Below are 27,892 nucleotides of genomic sequence, written 5' to 3' on the forward strand. Positions count from 1 at the left end.
CCAGTCTTAGCCAGCCCATCATCCTAGGCTTCAAAGAAAGCTTAGAAGAAGATCTTGTGATGTAACTCAGCCCATGGAAAGTTGAGGAGACTGCAGAGTGTTGGAGAATGGTTCACTGGAAATAAAGAAAAACTAGCCACACTCACAATGATAAGGTAAGTTCAGCCCTACACACAAGTGTTTCAGGGCCCCAGGCAAGCAGCTGAAAGTGAAGCAATAGTGGATTTTGGATTACCCTGTGTTTTTCTCTTCTATGGTAGGACTCACATTTACTGATCTTTGTCTAGGCACTCACTTTTGCACAGGTAACTGCTGGTGAAGATGGACCAATTACACTGTAATCAGTATTGTGCTGTAAGCAGTGTTCAAAGATGAGCTAGAAGTAGGAACCAGAAGCAATAATAATAATAATAATAATAATAATAATAATAATAATAATAATAAATTTTATTTGTATCCCGCTCTCCCCAGCAAAAGCCAGGCTCAGAGCAGCTAACATCATATAAATAAGACAATATGCATAATACAATATACAATATGCAAATAAAATAACATTCAACATTCATTAAAACAATATAGAATAATATTAAATATCAGCATTTCAAAATTAAACAGAAATCTACTCAACATTTACAATAAGTAATTTCTAAACTCCAATCAATAAAACAACAGCAAACCACAGTGCACAACATAGTACAATACAAAATGAGAAGCAGAGACTGGAGGGTGGGGCAAGGCAGGTGGAAAGAGGCCTTGCCTGATGAAGTCTCCCCCCTATGAGTTGTGTCATCAAGTTGAAGGACAAACACCATAGTCAAAATCAAACAGTAAGGACTAAGCAGGAGGCCGGATCAAAGAGCAGGCCGGGGGGGGGGGGGGGACGACCAGAGGACATTAAAAGGATATGGGGACATGCCAAAACTCAGGAAGACAGCATTGCTCAGAAAAAGGCTGAGCTAGAACAGGAAACCATATTGTCTGTCTTCTTGCCCTGCAACATCCAATGGCCAGCTTTGTTATAAGTCCAAGTAAATCCTGACAACTGTGCAGGCAAAAACGTGCAACTTATTCCGCTCTCAAAGGTTTGATGAAAGGGCATTAGCCCTATTTAATCAGAATTTGCCTGTTATTAATTAAATTTATATATTATCCTTCATCTGAAGATCACAGGGCAATTCACAACTTAAAAATACAAAACGAGAACACAAAACACATAATAAAACAGGAACAAAAACAAACCAACACCCCCTCCAAAAAAGCCATTTAAAAGACCATCAAATGTTCAGTTGCCCCAAGGCCTGGTTATAGAGAAACATTTTTGCCTGCCACCTAAAGATATGTAATGAAGGTGTCCGGTGAGTCTCCTTGGGGAGAGCATTTCACAACTGGGAAGCTACTGAAGAAAAGGCCTATTCTCATGTTGCTGCCCTCCACACACAAAGAAGGGCCTCACATGATTATCACAGGATCTGGGTCAATTTATATGGGGAGAGGCAGTTCTTGAGGTACTGTGGTCCCAAAACATATAAGGTCAAAACCAGCACTTTGACTTGGGCCTGGAAACTAATTGGAAAGACTGCTGCATAAAAACCCAATCACACAGTCACTGATGTGTTAAAATGTACTATTTATTGCAATATAGTGCATCATTTAAAATTACATTTGCTACTGTGGCGTTTACTTGTCTGTTCATCTCTTTTTCTCTTCTGCGAGCTTCTGCTCTTGCTCCAGCTGAATTGTTTCCGACAAAAAGTGTGCAGGTTCGGGCCAATTAAAACTATCCAATTTAGAACAAATCAGAAAGTTCAGATTGGTGATGTAATGGAATACAGCACAGGGGTAGAGGTTTCTGCCATCAAGAAAAAGTGAATATTAGTTAATTTAGTTTTTTATTACAGAACATGGATTTTTAATTCTCAGCTCCAAATGCAATTTCTTCTAATTCTATTTTATGCCTATCAAATTGCATTGTCCACTATGGATGAACCTTCAATTGAATCCTAGCATAAAATTCCTATTAAATTCCATATCAATTAGAAGTGCCTTGTTTCATTATACTTCATATTTAAATGATTATTGGAGGACAAAGCCCTTGGAAAAGGACCCACACAGGTGATTTTAAACCTCCACTATAATGTACTTTATGACTCGGTTCACTAACCATCCACTCACCCTTGTATGCTCTGAATAGAATACCTTAATAACCCAAAAATGCTTTTGTTCAGCTTCATATCTTCCCTGTTGCACAGAAACTGTGGATGTTAAGTTGTGGGTGAACATATCATACGACACATCGATTCTTCAGACAGCTCTTGTTTATTCACAGGCCAGAACAGAATTGGGCTGAAGGGTTCAGCCAACCTGCTTATATAGAGCTCAACTACAAAGCAACAGTAGCAATTTTCTGTAGCTATCCAGTCACTGAACGTCACTTTCAATTCCTTATTTGCATATGTGGACCTGAGGGGAAACTATCTACAGTATCCCCCTGCTGGCCCAGGGTGAGAACTTCAGTACATAACAAGGGGCAAAAGGGATGAAAACATTGTCTGTGGTTTTCCTGGAAGTTGCTTCACAAACACATACTTAAACCAGGTGCACAGAACTACATACGAGGATCAATCCCTCCCTGTTTGCTAAACACATGTGATCACAGTTACTTGAAGACTTGGCACTTCTGGTTTCCATTAGATGAGCAGCAGCACTTACGTTCTGTAAAACTTTGTTAAATTCCAAAATCGGAAATGTAGATTCAGATGCTCAAACCTGACAAGTGAATTTGGATGACCGAGGATCATAATTCCTTCTAATATTGAACATGGCAGCAGGGATGGAAAAATCTATCAAGTTTGGGTTCTGCCTTTTTCTCATTTTTTCCAATCATTAGTTCAGCTTGCCTCATTTCAACAAAATCTTGCAGTTTAATAACAACACACTTGAAAATTCACATGCACTTTCATGCACATTATCCCTAATAGTTTTGTACACAATTTTGCCTTAAATACATGTTTTTGCAAGCTATTTCCTCTAATACTGTGCATGGCAGGAAAGAAACACGGAGATAGTTGATCGGCTTCAAGACTCAGAACAGCTTACAGTTTGTATCCTGTAGGTGGGAACTAGAGTTGGGAGGATGCACACAGAAAATAGATAAAACACACTCTCTATTTGCAACAAATAGAGATATTACCAGCAAGATTAGGGAATTTACCATCCATCTATCTGGTTACCTGCTGAGGAAAAGCGTAGAATCCCACAGTGGAAGTACTGCAAAAATGTACTGGGCAAAGCAATGAAACAAAACAAAACATTATTAGCACTGCCTGTATCTGACCCAAACACAACTATAAATTTCTGGCTTGGAAAAACAGGAGAAAACCTGGCCTCATTTGTAAGCTCCCTCACTTCTTTGAAGGGTGTGGGTGTGTAACCACAAGGGAGGATGATAGATGATTGGCAAGCCTGCATATGCAATAGGGCTTTCGCCCATCTCCTCCCCTGGCCCCGTGCTTCCAAAATTGGCTTAGGCTATGTGTCGAGAACCCCCCCCCAAAAAAAAAAAACAGCACATGGATGAAGGAAAGAGAGGATTGCTTCTGCACATGGAACAACTGAAAGACCACGGTACTGAATTCTATCCTGTCCTGACATGAAGCTGGAGTGCTGCTCAGGTCTATTTCTCATGCACTGCTACTGATACGTTTTTCCTTATTAATTTACAAGCCTGGCTTGTGGTTCGAGGACCCGATCCCCGCTTTGTGGAATAAAGACACACGGGCACAGTGTATAAGGTTAATGGGCAAGAAAAGGCCACAACTTTATTGATTACAGCAAGTGAGAAGGTATTGGCTTAGGCATTAGACCACGACAGATTGACTCCACCCACTTGGAGAGGGGTGAGCCTAAAGGGGGTTTATTCACCAGTAGGTGGAGCCTGTTGATGCTAATACAACTATAAGCTCTCACCTGATGTCACTGAGGGTCGTGCCATGGCCCTCCGCCACACAGGCATCAGACAGGATCCACGACCGCCAGATTCCTTTAATGGAATACCCAAATTTGAAGGGGTCGGCAATGGCCAAACCTAGGCCTTCCACACACCAACGACACATTCCAATGCCTAACCGCCAAATACCAAGAAAGTTGTGACGATTGATACGAGGTAGGCAAAAAAACCAAAAGGCCTAATGCCAGTTGGAAAAATTCCTACCAGGCCCCCTGGGCAACCTGGGCAACCAACCAAAGGTCCATAGCAAGGTCAAGTGAAAAGCTAAGCCCTAAGGGAGTGGTGGGTGGGTGGCTCGCGATGAGGAGGTGAAAAGTGAGGCGGAATGGCTGGCACAGCGGTATCTTAAACTGCAAACCACACCCCCAACAGTGGCGTAGCATGGGGGGTGCAGGGGGGGCCGGCCGCACCAGACACAACATCTGGGGGGGGTGCGCTCGCCGCCTCCGGAGTCGCCAAAGAGCCTCGGGCGCAGGTTGTAGCAGAGCCCCATATCTCGCGGAACTGACGAGCTGTGCGCGCGTCCGGGCTGAAGGCGTCCAGCAGGCAGCGGCTCTCAGCGCTCACCGCGGTCCCCGCGCGTCAGGGCTGCGGAGGGTGCGCCAGGCAGCCCCTCCTCACAGCCCCGCCGCCGCTGCTGCAGCTGCTGGGCCATGTTGCATTTTCCTCGCCTCTCTGCCCTCCTCCGGGCAAGCGGCGTCGTTTGAGCCGCAGCGCCAGCAGCAACTCGCCTCAGATCACCTGACACGGACCCGCCACCGCCGTGGCTACCTTACCGTAGATACCCCAGCCCAGGCAGCAGCAAGAAGAAGCTGGCAGCGGTGGCAGGTTAGGGGTTAGGGGCGCAAATTACTTGCCTTACCCCGGGTGCTGACAACCCACGCTACGCCGCTGACCCCTGACAAGCCACCCGGTTGGGCGCTTACCTGTGGACATGGTGCGCCAGCCAGGTGAGTGGGGCAGGGGGGCATGACGCCCCCTGCATGATGCATAAATCGCGTCCTGCCCATAACACCCCCCTCTCCATGAGGAGGAGAGGCTTTTTCAGCAAGCCATTCTAAGTCATTAGATCACCAAAGCTATTTGAACGTAAGTGCAGTTTTCAACCCCCTTTTAATCATATTGCCTATTTCTGAACGTGGAATGTTTTTGTGTCGTCTGTATGTACACACAGATCGCAGTAATTCAGTAGGACTTTGCCGTGGCTGCTTGCACCTAAGGGACTGCAGGTTCACCCAGATTCCTATGGGAAGCCTGCAAGCAGCACCAGAGCACCAGAACCATCTCACCTCCTGGAGTCCAAAGCCACTGGTATTCAGAAACATACTGCCACCAAGAATGGATGTAGACCCTAACCATAAGGGTTAGTTGCCATGGACTACTTTATCCTCCCTGAATCTAATTCTCTTTCAAAGCCCTCCAAGATAGTGACCATCACTGCTCCTTGGGGGAGCAAATTCCATAATTTAACTATGTGCTGTTTGAAAATGCACTGTATTTTTCCATGTATAAGATGATGTTTTTTGCTAAATAATGTTAAGCAGAAATGGGGGGGGGGGGTTGTCTTATGCACAGATAGTGAATAAGACAAACGGGGGGGCTGGTGATTGGCGTTGATGAGCAATTGGCGGCAGCGATCTCCCCCCCCCCAAAAAAAGGTAAACAACTCAAGAAATCAAGAATATTGATTTCTTAATTTTGGGTTCAAAAAATAGGGGCTGTCTTATACATGGGGACATCTTATACACAGAAAAATACGGTACTTTCTTTTGTCTCTTGTCCTAAATCTTCCCACTTTCAGCACAGTTGCATGTCCCTGATTTCTAGCGTTACGAAAGATTGAGACAGTGGGTAGGGTTCAGTCTGTTAAAATTAAGTCTCTACTTACCAACTCATGCTTCTGTTACATGTAATATATATGAATAACATTTAAGGACAGCCATGTTGATGGCTATGAAAAAACAAAAGCAACCCCCTTTCATACATTTATGAAACTTTTTTTTTTTTTTTTTTTTTTTGCCTCTCTGCCAAAAACTGAACTAAGAGTTAAAAAGTCAAGGGGAAACTGGTTCTTTCAAAAACTTCTTTTTCTGAGGTGAGATTGCCAGAGCTCTAATTTTTAATTCTCCTTTTGAGAATGTCATAGGCCCTTATTGCATCTGTGAGATTTAATTACTTATAGTTGCAAGGGGTCACCACTGGCTCACGGCAGGGAAGATAAAAAATGCTGAGCTGCTAAATAAAGGATAGTTAGTGGAGTTGTTCTTTCTCTCCCCCCCTTTCCCCCCCATAAAGTGGAGGCTGACAAAAGTACAGATGTTCTTTTGGGCAATATCTTCCTGTCTCATCTGAAGCCTCTCTCCGCGTTCAGAATGAAATGTTCCTCTGTATATTCTGTCCTTAATGCCTTTTGAAATACTTCCATAATTCAAAATCTATGCAACCTAAAGCTGAGCTTCATCAAGACCTTTTGAACTGCTTTGGAATTCAAGCAAGGAAGTCTAATCCCGTTTTTTAAACATGAAGCAGAACAAGTTGGTGGGGGGGGGGAGTTTCTATATATGTTATGAGTTTATGGAGAGTTTTGGGCTGTTCTCAGAAGCCCTTTTCCTCCTCAGAATATTTTGGGTGGTTTAATGATTGTAGTCTTGAACCTGGGCATGGCAGAATTGGGTTCAGGTCCCTGTTTAGCGAGCAGCATGCAGGATACATCTTAATAATAATAATAATAATAATAATAATAATAATAATAATAATTTATTATTTATACCCCGCCGATCTGGCTGGGCTTCCCTAGCCACTCTGGGTGGCTTCCAAAATAATATTAAAATACATCAAACATTAAAAGCTTCCCTAAACAGGGCTGCCTTCAGATGTCTTCTAAAAGCCTGGTAGTTGTTGTTCTCTTTGACATCTGGTGGGAGGGCGTTCCACAGGGAAGGTGCCACTACCGAGAAGGCCCTCTGCCTGGTTCCCTGTAACTTGGCTTCTCGCAGTGAGGGAACCGCCAGAAGGCCCTCGGTGCTGGACCTCAGTGTCCGGGTAGAACGATGGGGGTGGAGACGCTCCTTCAGATATACTGGACCAAGGCCGTTTAGGGCTTTAAAGGTCAGCACCAACACTTTGAATTGTGCTCGGAAACGTACTCAAATAGTGCTGAAGTGCTGTAGGAATAATTACTGGCTGCTATACGTACATGTTTTAATGTTATTTGTTTATTTATGATAATCTACATCTTGGGCAGTGACAGAAAGGAAATATAGAACGTGTAAGATCATACAAATCCTATATAGTTACAAAGGGCTCCCCCAGGCAAACTGTTTGAAGAAAGCTTATGTGGAGCTTAAATTATATCCAGTCTTTATTGATCATTCATTCTGATTTGTTTGCAGGGAGGTTATACAACTGAGCATTCACCCTATATTTATCCTCATTTGCACATCTTCCTATTAATCATTCCTTCAAGGCACACTTTTCAATGCATTTCCTCATCCAATCCAAAGTCCAATCTTTTGGAGAAAGTGGGTTTATTGTGCAAGAAATCCAAATCAGCTTTAATTGTGCAACCTGAATTTGCCAGTACAGGTATGTGACTGGAGGTGCTCCAAGATACATAGCTATTATATATATTTAAGCTCACATCTAGCTTGGCCCACTGTGAGGCAATCCATACACTAGGGGAGGGAAAGGGTAGATAAGAAAACTGTGGAGGGAATCTTGATGAGGACCACGGCTGCCTCTAGTCCTGTTTAGGGATGTCAGAGAAGCCTGAAGAAAATTGGAGCGGGAGTAAAAATTGCCAATGTCCCCTTTTTCCAGAACGGAAATCAATCCAGCGAATATGATCAATAGTAATAATAATATAATAATAATTTATTATTTGTACCCCGCCCATCTGGCTGGGTCTCCCCAGCCACTCTGGGCGGCTTCCATAAAAACCAGAAATACACTAAAATATCACAGATTAAAAACTTCCCTGAACAGGCCTGCCTTAAGATGTCTTCTGAATGTCAGGTAGTTTTTTATCGCTTTGACATCTGATGGGAGGGCATTCCACAGGGCGGGTGCCACTACCGAGAAGGCCCTCTGCCTGGTTCCCTGTAGCTTTGCTTCTCGTAATGAGGGAACCGCCAGAAGGCCCTCGGCGCTGGACCTCAGTGTCCGGGCAGAACAATGGGGGTGGAGACGTTCCTTCAGATATACTGGGCCGAGGCCGTTTAGGGCTTTAAAGGTCAACACCAGCACTTTGAATTGTGCTCGGAAACATACTGGGAGCCAATGTAGGTCTTTCAAGACCGGTGTTATGTGGTCTTGGCGGCCGCCCCCAGCCACCAGTCTAGCTGCCGCATTCTGGATTAGTTGTAGTTTCCGAGTCACCTTCAAAGGTAGCCCCACGTAGAGCGCATTGCAGTAGTCCAAGCGGGAGATAACTAGAGCATGCACCACTCTGGCGAGACAGTCTGTGGGCAGGTAGGGTCTCAGCCTGTGTACCAGGTGGAGTTGGTAAACAGCAGCCCTGGATACAGAATTGACCTGTGCCTCCATGGACAGCTGTGAGTCCAAATGACTCCCAGGCTGCGCACCTGGTCCTTCAGGGGCACAGTTACCCTATTCAGGACCAGGGAGTCCTCCACACCAGCCCGCCCCCTATCTAATGAGACCATTGATCCATGAAATGAATGCAATAATCAATGTACTGTACTAGAAAATAAATAAAACAGTATTGTAGATGATAAAAATTAAAATTATTTTTTTTTCTTACCTGCACTGATGATAGTCATTGTTTGGATGGGGGGCTTTTATCCATTTCCACAGTCACACAATCAATCAATTAGTAGCTGAACTGGGTTACATACAGTCACAAAAAGAAATTAACCAAAAAAGCCTCAAAAACAAAAAATGCAAAATATATGGCAAAAACAAAAGCACCAAATATAAGCTCCAAATACCACCTCAGAACACTGCAATTGATAACGGAAGACTTCAATTACAATGGGGGGATGCAAATTAGCAGCGCAACAGTGAAAACGGAAGCTCAGGAACACATTCAGCTTTGGAAGCAAAGTTTGCAAACCGGAACACTGACTTCTGGGTTTGCAGCATTCAAGTTCCAAGTTGTTTGGGAACTAAGCTGTTCGAAAACCGAGGTACCACTGTACATACATTATCTAAAGATCTTTTGAAAGTGTAAATTCTTTTCAGTTTCTAAGTTCAGCTTCTAAGCGCAGTGTTCAGTTCACTCAAAGTCTAGTTGATTTATTTGAACTTAGCAGCAGGTGCTTGAGTCAATCATTAAAGCAACTTTATAATATATATCATTTATGTATGATACATTATGCATCTCACAAAGAAACATCACTGAAAAATGCAATTCAGTGGAAACGAGTGTAAAGTGATACATATTAGGATAAAAAACCTTGATTTCACATATACGCTCATGGCGTGTGAACTGGCAGTGATGAACCAGGAATGAGACCTTGGGGTCATAGTGGATGTCAGAAGCCAGAGTCAGGAGTAGGTCAACAATTAAAAAAAACCTACTGATGTCAGTGAAATTAACTCTTTATTCAAGAAACCAAAACAAGGCAGGCCTGGTGATCACAGCAACTCTTCCCAGTAGGTCTTGCCCCAATGTGTCAGTTGCAAGAACTGAAGGTCGCTGCCTTACCACCACTCTCTAAGGCCCCTCCCCGGTTCCTTCCCCAGAAGCCTAAGGCTCCATTGTCTTGTCTCTCATTGCTCCGCCCTCTTAATTTCTCTGTCTGTACTGGGAGACCAGGAGGTTGGGAGCTCTCCACAACAGAAGGGAGAGACTCCCTGGGTTTAATAATAATAATAATAATAATAATAATAATAATAATAATAATAATATATTTATACCCCACCCATCTGGCTGGGTTTCCACAGCCACTCTGGGCAGCTTCCAATAAAATATTAAAATACAATAGTCTGTTAAATATTAAAAGCTTCCCTGAACAGGTCTGCCTTCAGATGTCTTCTAAAAGTCTGGTAGTTGTTTTTCTCTGTGACATCTGATGGGAGGGCGTTCCCCAGGGTGGGTGCCAGTACTGAGAAGGCCCTCTGCCTGGTTCCCTGTAACTTGGCTTCTCGCAGTGAGGGAACTGCCAGAAGTCCCTCGGAGCTGGACCTCAGTGTCCGAGCAGAATGATGGGGGTGGAGACGCTCCTTCAGATATACTGGACCAAGGCCGTTTAGGGCTTTAAAGGTCAGCACCAACACTTTGAATTGTGCTCGGAAGCGTACTGGGAGCCAATGCAGATCTCTCAGGACCTGGTATTATATGGTCTCGGTGGCCACTCCCAGTCATCAGTCTAGCTGCAGCATTCTGGATTAATTGCAGTTTCCGGGTCACCTTCAAAGGTAGCCCCACATACAGCACATTGCAGTAGTCCAAGCGAGGGATAACTAGAGCATGCACCCCACAAATGCCTCATTTCTGTCTCCTGGCCCCCCTCCACCCTTGCCTCTGAGTGTGGACTGCTCTCTACCACAGCCTCTTCCTGCCCACTAAACCCTGTTACCTCTTCAGCTTCCAACATCTCCTCCTCCCAGTCTGCTCCCTCTTCTGAATGCAGTTGCCCCACCACCAATCCCCTGGCTCTGAGTCTCCTTCCCTTCATGGTTCCCGTGGGGGATCCCTAGACAGTGCCTCCCACTATTCCTCTGTATCCAGCCATTCAATGATAGACAATAGCAATGCATCTGAGATTACTCTGTACCTTTCAGTTGCAATGAAAACTTAGAGACTGGTGTGCCCTTTGGATGATGCCATTCATTTGTCCATATATGGGCAGAGAAGGGGGCGGGTCAATTTTGCACAGGGCCTTCTTCTCCAATGAGCTGAATGTGGTCTATGCATCCATCATAGTGGTTGTCCCCGTCCCCCGTCCCCCCGCCACTGCCCAAGGTACACTAGCTCAGTCAGTAGAGCAAGAGACTCTTAATTTCTGAGTTATGGGTTCAAGCCCATGTTGGGCAAAAAGATTATTACATTGCAAGGGGTTGGACTAGATGACCCTTGTGGTGAATTCTATGGTTCATCCCTTTTCACAGCACACTGTTTGGCAATCACTCGTCACATTTGTAAGGTTTCTGTGCCCTGGTATCTCCACAATTGGGTCAGAGAGTTGGAGTTCTAACTAACTAACAGCATACGCTAGCTATGTCTACTCAGAAGTAAGTCCTAATGAATTCAGTGGGGCTTAAAGGTAAAGGTAAAGGGACCGCTGACCATTAGGTTCAGTTGTGGCCGACTCTGGGGTTGTGGCGCTCATCTCGCTTTATTGGCCGAGGGAGTCAGTGTACAGCTTCTGGGTCATGTGGCCAGCATGACTAAGCCGCTTCTGGCAAACCAGAGCAGCGCACGGAAATGCCATTTACCTTCCCACCAGAGCGGTACCTATTTATCTACTTGCACTTTGATGTGCTTTTGAACTGCTAGGTTGGCAGGAGCAGGGACCGAGCAACGGGAGCTCACCCCGTCGTGGGGATTCAAACCGCCAACCTTCTGATCGGCAAGTCCTAGGCTCTATGGTTTAACCCACAGCGCCACCTGTGTCCCTCAGTGGGTCTTACTCTCAGGTATATGGGTTTAGAACTGCTGCCTAAGTCATACAAAGAACAGACCCGCTGAAATCAGCTTAAGGCAATTGCTTTCAATGTGTCTGATCTATGGCTCAGTCAGATGCAATCCTGATTTATTGTTTTAGTTGACATATTAAACTTTTGCATGACAGCGAGAAAGATTTTGAACTCTACAACGGTCTGTGCCTCTGACATTGTAAAGCTGTGAACGAATATGAATGAAAATTTGAAAGCATTCCAAATAAGTTGGCTAGCCCAGAAAAGGTCAAGGAAAGGCTCTCAGTTCCACCAAAGCATTTTATTACTGCCTATTGTGCATGTTATGCAGATGAGAGCAATGGAATGAAATAAAATGAAATCTCATGATCAGATATGTTTGGTTCCCTCCGATTATTTTCTTAGTCTTTCCATGACAATATTATCTCTTATGTCAAGCTAAAAAGGGGAAAAAATAAATGGGTACTCAGATGCTAAGGCTAGTGATTCTTAAAAAAATAAAATAAAATCTTGTCTGTCAGCATCTACAGCATGAATACAAATGTAGCCTATTTACTGACACATCAGATAAACTAATCCCATCTCACAGGGGGGGAAATGAGATTGGGAAATTGGAAAGATCAAAGATAGGGGGCTATAATAGGGTGCACAATTTCAGGCAGCATTGTATTCCTTTTGTGAAACCTACCAACATGGTGTAATATTGTTGCATGCATCATGAAATTAGGCTCCCATGCTGTGGTTAGAACTAAGCAGCAATGACATGAACGACATAATGAAAAGGTTCATATATTGCTCAGGGAAATCGAAGGAAGCTGGCAACCCCAAGGTATATCTTACCTATGCCTGGGATGGGGAACTTGTGACCTTCCAGATGTTGGACTGCAACTTCCATCATCCCTGATCATTCATCATGCTGGCTAGGGTTGGTGGGGGCAGGAGTCTGACAACACGTGGAGGGGTCATAGGTTCCCCATCTATGACTTATGGTCTTAAGAATGGTTTCCTTTCCACAGGTATTAAATTTACGGCATGTAGTGCCTTGAAAGAGAATATAATGAAAATGATCTATAGGTGGTACATGACCCCAGTCAAGCTTGCAAAGATATATCATCTGCCCAATAACAATTGCTGGAAGTGTAATGAATGCGAAGGAACTTTTTATCATCTTTGGTGGACCTGCCCGAAGATTAAGGCCTACTGGGAAATGATCTATAATGAAATTAAGAAAATCCTTAAGTGGACATTTGTAAAGAAACCAGAGGCTTTTCTCTTGGGCATGGTAGGCCAAATGGTTCCAAAGAAAGATAGAACATTCTTTATGTACGCAACAACAGCAGCAAGAATTCTTTTGGCGAAGTATTGGAAGACTAAAGAATTACCTACTCTGGAAGAATGGCAGACCAAGGTGACTGAATTTATGGGACTGGCAGAGATGACCGGCAGAATCCGTGACCAGAGGAGAGAGACAGTGGAAGAAGACTGGAAAAAATTCAAAATCTATCTTAAAAATTGTTGTAAAATTTCGGAATGTTAAGATGTCAAGGGATTGGATATAAAGAATTACAGCTGTAAAAATTGAAATTTAAAAAAAACTTTAAAGAGAATTAAATATAAAAAGGGATGAAGGATTGCTAAAAAAATTTAAAATAAGGATGCAGTGAAGGGGAGGTTTGGGGAAGTCGTGTTATGTTTGTCTGTTTTTTGTTTATGTTGTAAAATTAATAAAAATTATTTTTTTAAAAAAAAGAATGGTTTCCTTCCAAGAATGGCTGAAGAGCCGATGCTTTGAGAAGCACAGTTGTAATGGAAGTAGGCACTGGCTCTTATATTACACAAAAGGTCGTCTGGGGACCTTCATCACCGTTCCTTCCAGCATTACTCTGGCAGTGCTTGAGCAGGAAAGGATATTTTTTAAAAAAAATCAAAAACTTTATTGCAGTCCAAAGACCCACAAAACAATTTCAAAACTAGATACAGTTAAAATGACCAGAAAGACAGATGGAAGAAGCCAAGGTAGTCATTTTGTTTTATCTAGGGCATAATGATCTTTGTGTCTTATAACCTCCGAAAGAAACTTTTCCACGGCCAGTGTAATATAATTTGACCCGTCTTCCAAAATATATTTCATATGGGAGGCTTCGGATTTGCTCACTTGTTTGCTCATATTGCCCACAATGCAGTAGGATATGCTTTGTACAATCGACGTCCTGGGAACATAAACAAAGCCTATTCTGATAAGGGATATTATTATTATTATTATTATTATTATTATTATTATTATTATTATTTATTTGTACCCCACCCATCTGGCTGGGTCTCCCCAGCCACACTGGGCAGCTTCCAACAAAGATTAAAAATACATTAAAATGTCACACATTAAAAACTTCCCTAAACAGGGCTACCGTCAGATGTCTTCTAAATGTAAGGTAGTTGTTTATCTCTTTGACATCTGATGGGAGGGTGTTCCACAGGGTGGGCACCACTACCGAGAAGGCCCTCTGCCTGGTTCCCTGTAGCTTTGCTTCTCGCAGTGAGGGAACTGCCAGAAGGTCCTCGGAGCTGGACCTCAGTGTCTGGGCAGAACGATGGGGGTGGAGACGCTCCTTCAGGTATACCGGGCCGAGGCTGTTTAAGGCTTTAAAGGTCAGCACCAACACTTTGAATTGTGCTTGGAAACGTACTGGGAGCCAATGTAGGTGGCCGCTCCCAGTCACCAGTCTAGATGCCACATTCTGGTTTAATTGTAGTTTCTGGGTCATCTTCAAAGGTAGCCCCACGTAGAACACATTGCAGTAGTCCAAGAGGGAGCATGCACCACTCTGGCGAGACAGTCCATGGGCAGATAGGGCCTCAGCCTGCGTACCAGATGGAGATGGTAGACAGCTGCCCTGGATACAGAATGCCTCTCAGGATATCTCTCAGGATGCCTCTCAGGATATCATACCAGACTTTCAAAGCACACTTAGGAGTCATGGCTTTCCCCCTAGTAATCCCTGCAACTGTAGTTTGTGAAGTGTGCCAGTCAATTGTAGCTCTGTGAGGGCTACTGAAACTCCCAGGATTTGAGGAGGGTGGGGGGAGCCACAACTGTTAATGTGATGTCAATGTGCTTTAAATGTTATGTTGTGGATGTTGACCCTTGGAATACACAATATGAGAGCCAAGCACATCAGCATCTCTTCCCTTGAGAATTTCCCCATTCTATTGTTACTGGAGCAGTGTGTGGTGGAGACAGAGAGAATCACAACCACGCTTCTCCTCCAAACTAGTGATAAGACGCAACTGAGCTATGACTGATAGTTCATGCAAGATCACGATACCATCAGCTAGAAATAGTGCGCTCAATAATGAATGCACTTGGAGACTATTGTACTCTTTGCCCATTAAATTCAGGCACCACCTGTAATTTTCTTGATTAGCCAGTCTTTTATTGTTTTGTATTGCTTTTAAATGTCTTTTTTTTTTCTTGCTGTGCATTGGCCTGATATTTTGCAAGGCGGTGATTCATAAATACTTCTATAAATAAATACAAATAATGAGGCTTCCATGCTGTGGGGTGCCTAATCATGCATTTTAGACACCATCTTAAAACTCAATTGTCCCAACGAACCTTCTCTTGAAGGTGACCCATATTATAGTACCATGAAACTATGTGAACATGCTGCATTTTATTTTAATTTCTGTCTTGATTTTTATTTTATTTTTTATTATACACTGCATAAGTATACATATGCAGATGATTATACGGTATGAAAAATTGCTGAATAAAATAAATGAATAAATCTGGAATGTAGATCTCTCAAATTGCCTTGCATATCAATCCGCCTTTTAGATTAGCCCAATGTGATTCAGATTATAGTGAATCTTGTGTATGAAGGCTGCAATGTACCAGAGATGACTGGAGGCAAAGGGAAGTTTAATAAATCCAGTTTAAAAGCTTTAGCTTTGGGAAAACTTGATCAGAAGTGGATTTGTATTACGATCACATTTGCCCAAAGCCAGGTAACATTTTTGCTAAAGCCCTTCTTCCTTAAGATATTTCTGCAGACTTGAAAAATGTTCCAAAACTCACTCAGCGCAGTTAACCCGATGTAATTTGGTAGAAACAGTACTTGTGAAACTCTTCAGATGACTTTTACTATATTCTTGTTCATATGTATACTCTATGTACTATATGACCAGGTGTGTGTTTTTTTCCCATTTAAGTTTACAGTTATTAATATGAAACAACTTGCTCTATTTTGTAAAACAAACAAAAAGACAGCAAAGGTAGGAATTTGGGGGCTAGTTTTTAATTTTTCTTGTAGAGTAGAAAGTAACAAGTAAATGAAAAGAAGCAAAGTTCCATCCATTCTCTATATAGAATCTTAGACTCATAATTTGTGTGCAAGGTGACGCTGTGGGTTAAACCACAGAGCCTAGGACTTGCCGATCAGAAGGTCGGTGGTTCGAATCCCAGTGACGGGGTGAACTCCTGTTGCTCGGTCCCTGCTCCTGCCAACCTAGCAGTTCAAAAGCACATCAAAGTGCAAGTAGATAAATAGGTACCGCTCCAGCGGGAAGGGAAACAGCGTTTCCGTGCACTGCTCTGGTTTGCCAGAAGCGGCTTAGTCATGCTGGCCACATGACCCGGAAGCTGTATGCTGGCTCCCTCGGCCAATAAAGCAAAATGCACGCCGCAACCCCAGAGTCGGCCATGACTGGACCTAATGGTCAGGGGTCCCTTTACCTTTACTATAAATATATACAGGCATGATAAAATTCTTTTTAAAAACAGAAACAACCTATGAGTCTCCATCCTCTTAAAAAGAACACCTCATAGGACTAAAGAGGACTATTTGAGGCATTCATGGTCTCATCTAGCCCACCTGCTAAACTACCACCACATCCAAGGTTCCCTCCCACCTGCCAACAAAGTGAGGTTGCAATTGGGAATCTTCTGAGTCTGAAGAGAAACCTTTGTAGAACATTCTTCATCAGCCATGGAAGTGAAGGTTCTTTTCAGCCTGGTAATACTATTTTTTTTCTGGTTAGGTCCTAAATATGTGTCAGAATATAGAATTGCTGAGAGAGAAACTGTGTATACTGCAATAGTGAATAGAAACTTGCCTTAATCAACCTTTCCTGGCTCATCAGCCTGAGAGGACTTGGGACCCTCAGCCCTAGAGCCTCAGGACTCATCAGTGTGAAAGTCTGCCCACCTCCCTGGATCCAAGGTGACTTGGGTGGGTGGGTAATCAGCACACCATTAAGGTGTGGGGGCAGTGAAAAGTGAAAGTGGATAGAGACCACTGTCCTTATGCTTTGAACCAGGGTGAAGTTGTCCAGATCAAAGAGTAAACTGGGGGACAGTAGTGTCCAAAGCCGCATCATGCCTAGGAGCTTGGTACCTCAAATATCATCCAGACATAGGCTGCAGGTAAGCTATTTAGCTAAGTTGCAGACTTAATTTAGTCCCATTTTAATGTTCTGTGTTTTTGTTTGGGCGATGAATGCAATGGGCAATTCTCTTCTCTACACTTCCAGAAACTATTCACCATTTCAATACGCTCTTCCACCTAGTGAGTTATTGTCAAAAGGATTGCTTCTTTGGCACTCTCAGCTGTTTAATAAGTACAACTTCCCAGAAGAACAATTATGAGTTTAAGGGGAAGAAATACTGTTTTATCTATTAGATGATGAATGCATAGCATTGCCCAGACACTCAGCTATAAAAATCTGTAACAGATTGTAAGCCCACATCCAATTTGTGCACGTCAAGATAAATAACTCGGAAACTACATCTTGAAGGAATATTATGGATGCTACCCCTATCTCATATGTGTATTTGGATCAGATCAGGCCTGTTGCAATGATATAATCCAACAAGGCAAAACTGAACCCTGGGGCTCAAATGGTGATCACCCACTAAGGCCTCAATATATCTCCTGTGTTTGGCTCCCTTCTGGGGACAACAAACCTGGGGAGGGGGAGTGCCAAACACTTACCAGTACACAATGCATTTCCCTGTTGGGTTGCATTCAGCTTGTTGGGTCGCAGATGGTTTTCTGGACCTACCAGTTCACTTAGCTGGAATCATAATGGACACCATTGCAGAAGAAGAAGCCACTATGTCCATGGATGAAAGACAGTTAGTATTGCTGGGGAAATATTTAAGGCAGCATCTTTGGAATATGCTCCATCCTTGGAACCTGTGGAATTCAGGAACCCATTCAGGGTCCATCAACATCTAGAGGGCCACAGGTTTCTCATCCCTGCCATAGCACTACTCCTAAGGATGGATTCAGTATTTTCAGCATACCACCAGTGCACCAAGAAGGGTAGGGTTTAATGAGCTGCTCTCAGAAGCAAAGTGATGTACCTGGTAGAGGAGTTCCACAGCTGCTTTGTACTCTAGCCATATGAACCTAATTTTATAGCATTGATCCACTACTCAAGATGTTTCAGCATTTGTTGATAATGGGCACTTGCAAATATCTGGGTAGCAAAGCTATATGCATGATAGATAAGGACTGCACCAGCCACTTCAGTAGAAGACGAACAAATTATATTGGAGTTGTTTCTAATTAGAAATTGGCTCATGCATTGAAGTGTGATGGTTTATGACCTTTAATAAATCTATCCTGGTGTACATGTATATCATCTAACTAACTAAAGCTTTTTACCCTAACAACCCATAAACTAATCCAATTAGCAATGAGGAGATACCATATACTTCATTGGCACCATGCTTTCTGGTGTACCACTTTTGATTTCATATTTTGAAATTGCCTAAAGATTTAATGCAAACATGGGCAAACATCACGGGGAATGCAGGGAACAAACCAGTTTGAGGTAGGAGGAAAAAACCGGCATCTCTGGGAGACTTCCGGGTCAGCGCCATCGGCGAATGGCGGAGTTCCTCCAACTGGAGGAACGGGCTCCGTGAAAACTGGGTCTTCCTGCCGCGGCGAAGGCGGGGACCCGCTAGAAATCCCAGGCGGAGAAGCCTGGGAACGTGGGGTTTGGCATGTTTATCAATAAAGTATGTTTCTCAATAAAGTTGTGTCCAATTTAATCAAAGTTCATGTATTCAAGTTCTTCTTCCACCCACTGGGGGAATTTCTGGTGGTTATTCAAAATCATTCTGAGTTTTAGAAGAAAACCAAACAATGTTGGATTTGCCTGCTATATGGGATAGCAAGCTGAGATAAATGTCAGATACAAAAATGAATAAGGCTCCCTTCAGAGAGGAGTGGGTAACTAATAGGCTCGGGTTTGTGCAAAGGTGTAGCCAGTGTGACTTTTCTGCTGTCTTGTTTAATGTCTTGTTTAATCCCCCCTCCCGGTTAATGTAGGAGTTCAGAGACGCGGTATTTTATGACAGAACATGAGTGTGGAAGCACAAAGGTACCATGTTTGAGGCAGAAGTACAACCTTATCCCCACAGATTGAGAGGAGGAAAAACCTGTTCTGCTTTATAGTTCTTCTGCCCTTTTAAGTCTGTTACTGATGCTGATGATTTCATACTTGCTCTCTACCAGAAGGTCCCAGAGTGGGTTAGAGCAACAAGAACAACACACTTTAAAACAAAATAAAACCAAAATAAAATTCATGAAGCACCACACACACACTGCTCTTCTCGGAGCAGCTTCTTGGGTGTAAAAAAATATTTTGAAATAAAAGATACTTTGAAATAAACTGCTAAACAAACCTTGATTGGATAAATATGCAGTGTGCTTGAAGAAGAAGAAGAAAACACAAGAAAAGAGAGGGCAAGAGGTACAGGCAATTTGCATTCAGTTCCCAGGCTATAATGTCTACTATTTGAGGTGAAAAACAGGGGGGGAGAAGAGTTGAGGAACACTGTAAGATGCCTTAAACTGAGTCAGATCCTTAGTCCAATTAGCTCACTGTGGTCTACAGTGATTTCAGAGCTAGGGGTCTTTCTCTGCCCTACCTGGAGAGACTTCAACCTGGGAACCTCTGCATGCAGCTCTTCTGCAGTTTATGTTGTGAAAGAATAAATGCAAAATAAAAGAAAGAAGAAAGGTATTCACTCCTGTTTACACACACACATTTAAGTCTGAAACTAAAGTCCTATGTGGGCATTCAATACATGATTGATAACCCTGTGAGGCAAGAGAGTTGGGGTGCAAACACACTTGGAGAAATCCAGCATCCAAGAAAGAGTCTGTCAGCTTTGATACATGATCAAAGACATTGTTTCTGCTTTACAGAGAAAGGAAAATGTAAGCAACAACTCATAGCCAGTTTTATGCATTTATTTTCATAAGGTGAGGGAATCGTCTTTGGCAGAGGGAAATGTTCCAACACAAATGAAGGAATGCAAGCATTAACATATCAGAATAACTAAGGAAGTGATTTATTTACAATAGTCATTACCCATGCAAGTTTGGCTCTGTATATCGCTGTGAACATTTCCCTCTGTTTAGTCACCTTGAAGGCTGTTATCATATAATCATAGAATTGTAATCTAACCCCCTGCAATGCATGAGTCTTAAAAAGCGGTCCACCATCCAATTTGGAACCATGCCAGACCTGCTAGCTTTTGCAAATGTGTTAGCAATTTTATTGCTGCACCACTAGGAAGACAAGATTAGGAACCATAGAATCATCTATCATCTAGTCCAATCCCCTGCAATGCAGAAATCTTTTGCCCAATGTGGGTCTCAAACCCAATTCCCTGAGATTGTCTCATGCTCTAGCAATTAAATATTTCAGGGCAACATTCATCATTCACCAGGCATGGCCAAACTTGGCCCTCCAGCTGTTTTGGAACTAAAACTCCCATCATCCCTAGCTACCAGGACCAGTGGTCAGGGGTGATGGGAATTGTAGTCCCAAAACACCTGGAGGGCCAAGTTTGGCCATGCCTGCCATACACCATACATTTGGGAATCTGTACCTTCCAATTCTAATCAGAGCCCATCGCAGCCACAGGAGGCCCTGCTGCCAAACTTTGGGGAATCGGCTTCCTCCCCCGTGGCAGTAAACAAAGGATCAAACAAAAGAAATGTCTTACCAGTTAGAATATTTAATAATCACAGTGAGAGAACAAAGAACACATCTCCTAAAATGGCGGTGCTCCCAATTAAGGGTCACTCTCCCCCCCCCTCGTTCATCCCTATTAATCTACGTCACTCCTACGTCTTGTAATCTGAGTTTGTAACTTCTGTGCTTTGTGTTCTGACACTTTCTGAGCTCTCCGTGACTTTGGACAAGGGGGGGTGAATACTATCCAGAGACTGTGAATCTGTTAACTCTCTCTCTTCTAGTGTTTCTTCTGTGAGCTGTTCCCCATCCAGTATTTCCCAGCTTCTGCCCTCTGAACTATGCCCTTCTGCAAACCACGGTTCCAAATCTATACTGTCCTCCTGCTCCTGGGAAAATTCAGGATCAGGATCAGGGGAGGGGTGGCTCCCACTATTCTTACTCAGTGCAGCCCTCCTCCACATAGTCCCTGACACCTGCTGGGCCTTTGAAGGGTGTGCCAGAGTGCCCGCTGCTGTGACGGACTCTGATGGAGCCCACTGCTGCAGTGGGAGGGTCTGCTGGAACCTGACTGCCTACAAAATACTGAGATGGCCCAACCCCCTCATTGAAAATTTTCTGGGCACCCAGGGCTCCACAGAGACGGCACCCCTCATCTTACCCTATGTTTCACTGGAATTAAATAGCAGCCCTAAATTCCCATCATAAGCATTCAGAGCACCCCATAAACCCTGTCTTGACTCCCCCTCCCCCACTAAGGCTCACAACAGACAACAGTTTCAAAGATATTTCATGGTAGTGTAATGAGGCCATCATTTTTTGTTGTGCATCCACTTACCCTCCATCACCTCGGGTCAAACTGTTTTGATAGGAAAAAGCTGTGAAGGCAGTGGAGTGCATGTTCATGTACCACAGATGTCCCATCATATAAATTTCAAATGCCTGAGCAAAATAACTCTCTGTTTCTACCCTAAGAGGCATGAAGGGCTTGAGAGTCATCACTTTTTAACCTGTGAATTTACGAACTGTCCACCTATTTGCAACATCAGAGGAGTACAAACTGAAGCAGCTGAGTCTCCAGCCCTCTGGGAATTGTAGATACCACGTGATGCCATTAAATTAGTAATTTTGGAGCCTGAAAAATAGGTCACTCATACCAACAATCGCTGCAATCCTATTGGTGCCCTTACCTTCACAAAAAGACTGAAAGAAGAAGTGTTAGAAGGGAGAGTTGGCTTAAACAGCCCATGTCTCCACTTCTTATGTTTGCTAAACTCACTGCTTAGCCAGGAAGTAGCCAGTTGAGGTACAGATCTGCTGGATCTCAAGCTGCTCAGTTCAGTGATTGCATCCTTGGTTAGATCCATTCAATACAAACATGACCCATATAAATTATGAATAGCTGGCAACTGCAAAAGAGGCATTTCCCTGCTACCTTTTCATGTAGTGGTGGGATGACAGGTGGAAGAGGCGAGCAGGGCCTCATGGGAAACAACTCAGCTTTATGAAGAAAGATGTTTCCAACACAAAATGGGTGCCACATTCATAGTCTAGAACAGGGACCACCAACCTTTTTGGACTCATGGATAAACTTTGGGAGCATCAAACATATACCAAAATGCTGTCTTCTTTCTTCTTCTTCTTTGGCGATCACTCGTAGCCCAGTAAGATTGTCTTCCATAAACACGGTCTTAACAATGAGCCCGAAAGTGACTGTGGAGGCCAAATCTGGATCCACACGTCCTTCCACAGTGGGGACATTGGTTCCCGGGCGGGAGTTGATCACGGTGTGGATTTGCCAAGCATGCCTTCCTCTTAGCACGTTTCTCCCTTGTGTCCTGAGTTTGAGTGTCTTCAAAGCCCATGACACCTTTGGTAAAGGCTGTTCTCCAATTGGAGCGCTCGCAGGCCAGTGTTTCCCAGTGGTCAGTGTTTATACTACATTTTTTTTAGATTTGCCTTGAGAGAGTCTTTAAACCTCTTTTGTTGACCACCAGCATTACGCTTTCCATTTTTAAGTTCGGAATGGAGTAGTTGCTTCAGAAGGCGATAATCAGGCATCCGCTCATACTTCTTTCAATAAAGGACTTGGTGACCACATCTGTCACTCATGGGTGCCATGATGGTGACCCCTTTTCAAGAAAATTGGAAACTCATTTTTCCTTTTAATTCTTCCCTATGTAAACTGTCATCATAATCAACCCTTGTCCGGGTGGGGAGGAGAGAAATATCCCTCCTCAATCCCCTTCTTTTCTGGTAAATAATCATTTCTCTCTCTCTCTCCTTCTGCCCCTCTATTTCTCTTTTTTGCCCTACAGGAGCAATGTGTTCAGCCTGATATATGCTGTACTGGTGAGAACCTTAAATAATTTAGTAAAAACTGTGTTCTGCAGACTCCCTCAGCCATCCTTGAGCTGGTGGAAAATAAATGCATTACCCAGTAAACCCTTTAGACTTGATTAAGCATGTGATAAGCTTTCCTAAAATGTGTTTTCTTAGCAATCTGAAGTCCAGACACAGGCACACTTAACCAACTGCAATGCATTCTTTCCAAAGAGGATACTGATCTTATGGGATTACAAGAGGAAGAAAGACCAATGCAGCCCTCAGGCGTTGCTTTGAAGCCACAAACACTGAGCTGAAGGCTTCTGTTTCTTCTGTGCTACCCTCTTAGGCATCGCTTCACAGGTTAGAAAAGTCAACTAGCTGCAGTAAGAAGAGGAAACCTTTTCAAACTAAAAAATTATCAAGTCTGGTTTTGTTCACTGAATTCAGCGGAGACATTCTGGTCCTTTCTCCAGATCTTAGTACTGATGGTCAGTTCTCCAAGGGTGATAAGCCAATGTTAGTCATACTCAAGAGTATACCCATTGATGGACAAGCACATTAATTTCAATAGGTCTACTCTGGCTTGGTTGTATATCATTCAAGTTTCAAAGTGGTGGTGGGCAAATTCATCCTAGTCTGTGAAACCACTTGGTGGAATAAGAGTGGGGAGAGTTCTGAACTTGACCAGAACTGCACATAGTATTTCAAGTGTGGTTGCAGCATAGATTTGCATAGCACAACTTCCCCAACCAAGCACCCTTCAGATGTTTTGGGCTACTTCTTCTTCAGCTATCACTTATAGCTGAGTAAGATTGTCTTCCATAAACACGGTTTTAACAGTGAGTCTGTAAGTGACTGTGGAAGCCAATTCTGGATCCACACGTCCTTCCACAGTGGGGACATAGGTTTCCGGGCGGGAGTTGATCATGGTGAGGGTTTGCCAAGCATGCCTTCCTCTTAGCACGTTTCTCCCTTTCGTCCTGAGTTTGAGTGTCTTCAAAGTCCATGACACCATTGGTAAAGGCTGTTCTCCAATTGGAGCACTCGCAGGCCAGTGTTTCCCAGTTGTCAGTGTTTATACTACATTTTTTTCAGATTTGCCTTGGGAGAGTCTTTAAACCTCTTTGGTTGACCACCAGAATTATGCTTCCCTTTTTAAAGTTGGGAATAGAGTAGTTGCTTTGGAAGACGATAATCAGGCATCCACACAACATGACTAGTCCAACGAAGTTGATGTTGAAAAATCATTGCTTCAACACTGGCGATCTTTGCTTCTTCCAGGACACTGGCATGAGTTCGCCTGTCTTCCCAAGTGATGTGTACATCTTTTCTGAGATACTGTTGACGGAATCTTTCAAGGAGTTGGAGATGGTGTTTATAAGTGGTCCATGTTTCACAAGCGTACAGTAAGGTTGGTAGTGTTGGTTTCTGTTTCCCTCACTGAGCAGCAAAATGCACATTACCTGCTTATCCTTCTGCTGTGTGATGACGCTCTGCTTGGGCTCAAGATAAGACGAGCCTGTATCAGCTTCAGATGGGTGAAGCTGGTCAAAATCTCACATTTTTGGTTATGGGCCCAGAAAAACGGAATCGGAATGCTGGCAGAGGAACAGAGGGACGGATTGGACATTATCTGCTCTGCGTGTCAAGTAGATTGATGAGAGGTATGTGCTCATTGCCCCGAGAAGCCTGCCAGCTCCTAATTAATGGCTATAAGGCTGGACTTTGAACTTTTTATGCCGTTTGCAGTGGCAGACGCTCAAAGGCTTGAGAGGCTTGAAAACTGAAAGTGCTTTTACAAGTGCTTTTGGAAGCAGCTGTACTCAGACGCAGCTTGGTTAATGACGCAGAAGGCTAATGCCAGAGTCATGGCGGCCCTTCAGGATGCTTTCGGGATTCCAAAGCGCAATAAGAAGAATTATGCGGAATGGGCATTGTATGCAGAGGCTTTGCTACAAAAAGAGGGTCTGTTTGAAGTCATAACAGGTACCCCCCCAGCTCCAATGACGAATGAATGGGCAGCTAAGGATTCCAAAGTAAGGGGAACTCTTACATTGATAGTCTCCCCAGAAGAGCTCTGTCTGTTGCGTGATAAGACCTCAGCCAGAGAAATTTGGGACACTTTGAGAGATTCTCATTTGAGAACAGAAGCTGGTGCTTCTTTGTTCTACTATGCCAAGCTGCATGATATGGCACTTGCTGAAGGTGCAGGTGTGTGTACACATCTGATGGAGATGCAGAATCTGAGACATGAGCTGCAACAGAGAGGACTCACCTTTCCAGAGGCTGTGTACTCCTTCATGAGTTCTTTGGGTTCAAGTTGGGAGTCCGTTGCCACTCAGATTGCTGTTCAGCCAACTGCTCAGCTCACGGTAGCCCATGTTACTGCCATTGTTCTGAATGAAGCGGACAGGCGAAGTGCTAGCTGCATCGGTAAGGGGGAGTCTTCACAGATGTCATCCCAGAATGCAGTGGAACCACCAGATGGCGCCAAAGCTTTGAAGGCAGTGAAATGCTACTCGTGTGGATGTCTAGGCCATATGAAGAGGGAATGCAGACATCCCAAGGCCAGACAGACAGAGCAGCACAGCGCAAGCTCAACGCGTGGAAAAGGCAAAGGCAAAGGTCCGGTGTCCAGGACAACGCAGCACAAGGCAATGGTCTCACGCTTCACTCCAAAGGTTGCAAAGGTCCAGAAGACGTCTAGATCTTTCTTCGTTGTGGATTTGGGCACTACGAGGCACATATGCAACGACAAGCAACTGTTCATGTCTTTTACACCGCATGAAGGTACGATTCACCAGGCGATGACCACACGATCTCCAGTCAAGGCTACGGAACTGTTGTTCTTCACAGTTTGGACTTGTCGATACACAATGTGCTCTACATTCCAGATGCTGCACACAATCTACTCAGCGTTGCGCAGCTGAATGAACGGAACATTGATGTTTCCTTCAAGAACAAGAAGTGCACCATCACAAAGAAAAACGATTATGTATTGCATGCTGAATATGTTAATTGTTTGTTTTGTATTTTGATGATGTTGTGCAGGATGAAACTTGTTGCATTGCAGGTTCTAACAAAAGTTTGCATGCAGGATGTATTCATGATTTTCACAGGAAATTTGGTCATTTACATTTTGAGGCAGTATCTAAAATGCCTACCTTGGTTGAAGGTATGACTATTAAACCCTGCAGGTACCACATGAAGTGTAAGGCATGCGCAGCAAATAAGGTGAAAATGGCTGCAAAAGGTAAGGTGTCTAGTAGGAAACCTACAGAACCATACCAGGTAGTGCATGCTGATTTGGTTGGTCCACTATCGCCCTCTTTGGGTGGAAACAGGTACTTCATGGTTCTCATTGATGCATTTTCGAGGTATATTTATGTGTACAATCTCAAGCAGAAATCAGGCTTTTCCAAGGTTCAAGGAATTCTGTGCTTGGCTGGAAAATGTGCATGGTAAGAGGATAAAGACTCTTTTCACTGATCGCGGGGGGGAATTCACTTCTCAGCAGTTTGAAGCTGTTCTGACTGAGAAAGGAATTCAACACGATTTGTCTAGTCCTCATTCGCCATGGCAGAACGGACTTTGTGAGAGAGCAAATCAAACATTGCTTCAAGGGTTGAAAACCTTGCTGCATGATGCCAATCTTCCAGAGAGTTATTGGGCAGAATCTTTGGCCTGTTTTGTTTATAGTTATAATCGCAGGTTATCATCATCGACTGGTTGTACCCCCTATGAAAAGATGTTTGGCAAGAAGCCATACATCAAACACATGAGAATTTTTGGTTCTGACATGTGGGTTCACACACCACAAAGCTCCAAGTTAGGCAAGCGTGGATTGCATGGTATCTTTCTAGGTTATCAGAAAGGTTCTTACAGAATAATGATGACTGACTCTAAGACAATTAGGCTCACAAGAAGTGTTGAGTAGAATGCCAAGTGGGGGGAGAATGTGGGAATTTTCCAATGTTATCCTGATGACAGTGATGAGACTGTGGATAGGCAACAGCTGCCGCAACAACCCACACCCACTGATGAAGGTCCTGATTCTGAGACTGAGATGGAATCAGATGATTCAGAGGATTTCAAGAGTGTGAAAGCCTCTATGCGACCCTCTGAAGGCTCTGACTGAGAAGAATTGGAGGAACCATTGTTTACTATAGGCCACCTTTCTCCTAAGAAGGAAGAGGAAAGCGTAGAAGACCTACGGCTAATTCGCAGGTCACAAAGAGCCACAAAAGGCAGACCTCCAAAGAGATTTGCTGATGAGTTTGCTAAAACAGCAGTGGCAGCTGTTAAAAGCTCCAAGAAGGTTTTTGGACCTTCCAGTTTCCAAGAAATCCAGGATTTGGATTCAAAGGATGCAGAGCCATGGTTAAATTCCATGAAGGCTGAGCTTGATTCCTAAGAGAGGAACAAAACATGGGAGCAAGTTCCAGTAGTTCCAGGAATGAAACTGCTTGGAAGCAAATGGGTCTTCAAAGCGAAGACAGATCAAAATGGCAAGATAGTCAGACACAAAGCCAGATTGGTAGCCAGAGGTTTTTCACAGGTACCAGGAGAAGACTATCACGAGACCTACTCACCCACCGTGAGATATGAGAGCATTATGCTTATGCTCAAGCTTGCTGCAGAAGAGAATCTTCATGTTAGTCACCAGGATGTGAATACAGCGTTTTTGTACGGATCTCTAGGTGAATCTCTTTATATGCTTCCACCTGATGGTGTACAGGGAAAACAGGGATTTGTTTGTGCTCTGAAGAAGTCCTTTATGGTCTCAAACAAAGTGCACGGTGCTGGCACACTAAACTCACTGAGGTATTGTTTTCTCTAGGTTTTCAGCAAGGGAAAGCTGATCCACGTGTACTTGTCAAAGAGGAGGGGCAAAAGAAGCTGTATTGCTGGTTTTATGTTAATGATATTCTGTTCTTTTGGAAGGATGTCAAAATGTAC

General features: G+C 43.6%; 1 long non-coding RNA gene across 1 annotated transcript in view; it reads left to right on the forward strand.

Moving 5' to 3' along the window:
- The window catches only part of LOC309339975, a 153,044-nt gene that overhangs the window by 100,854 nt on the left and 24,298 nt on the right, over positions 1–27,892 (forward strand). The gene's annotated exons all lie outside the window — the stretch shown is intronic.

This window comes from Podarcis erhardii (genome assembly GCF_964252035.2).
Source record: "Podarcis erhardii genome assembly, chromosome: 4".
NCBI lineage: Eukaryota > Metazoa > Chordata > Lepidosauria > Squamata > Lacertidae > Podarcis > Podarcis erhardii.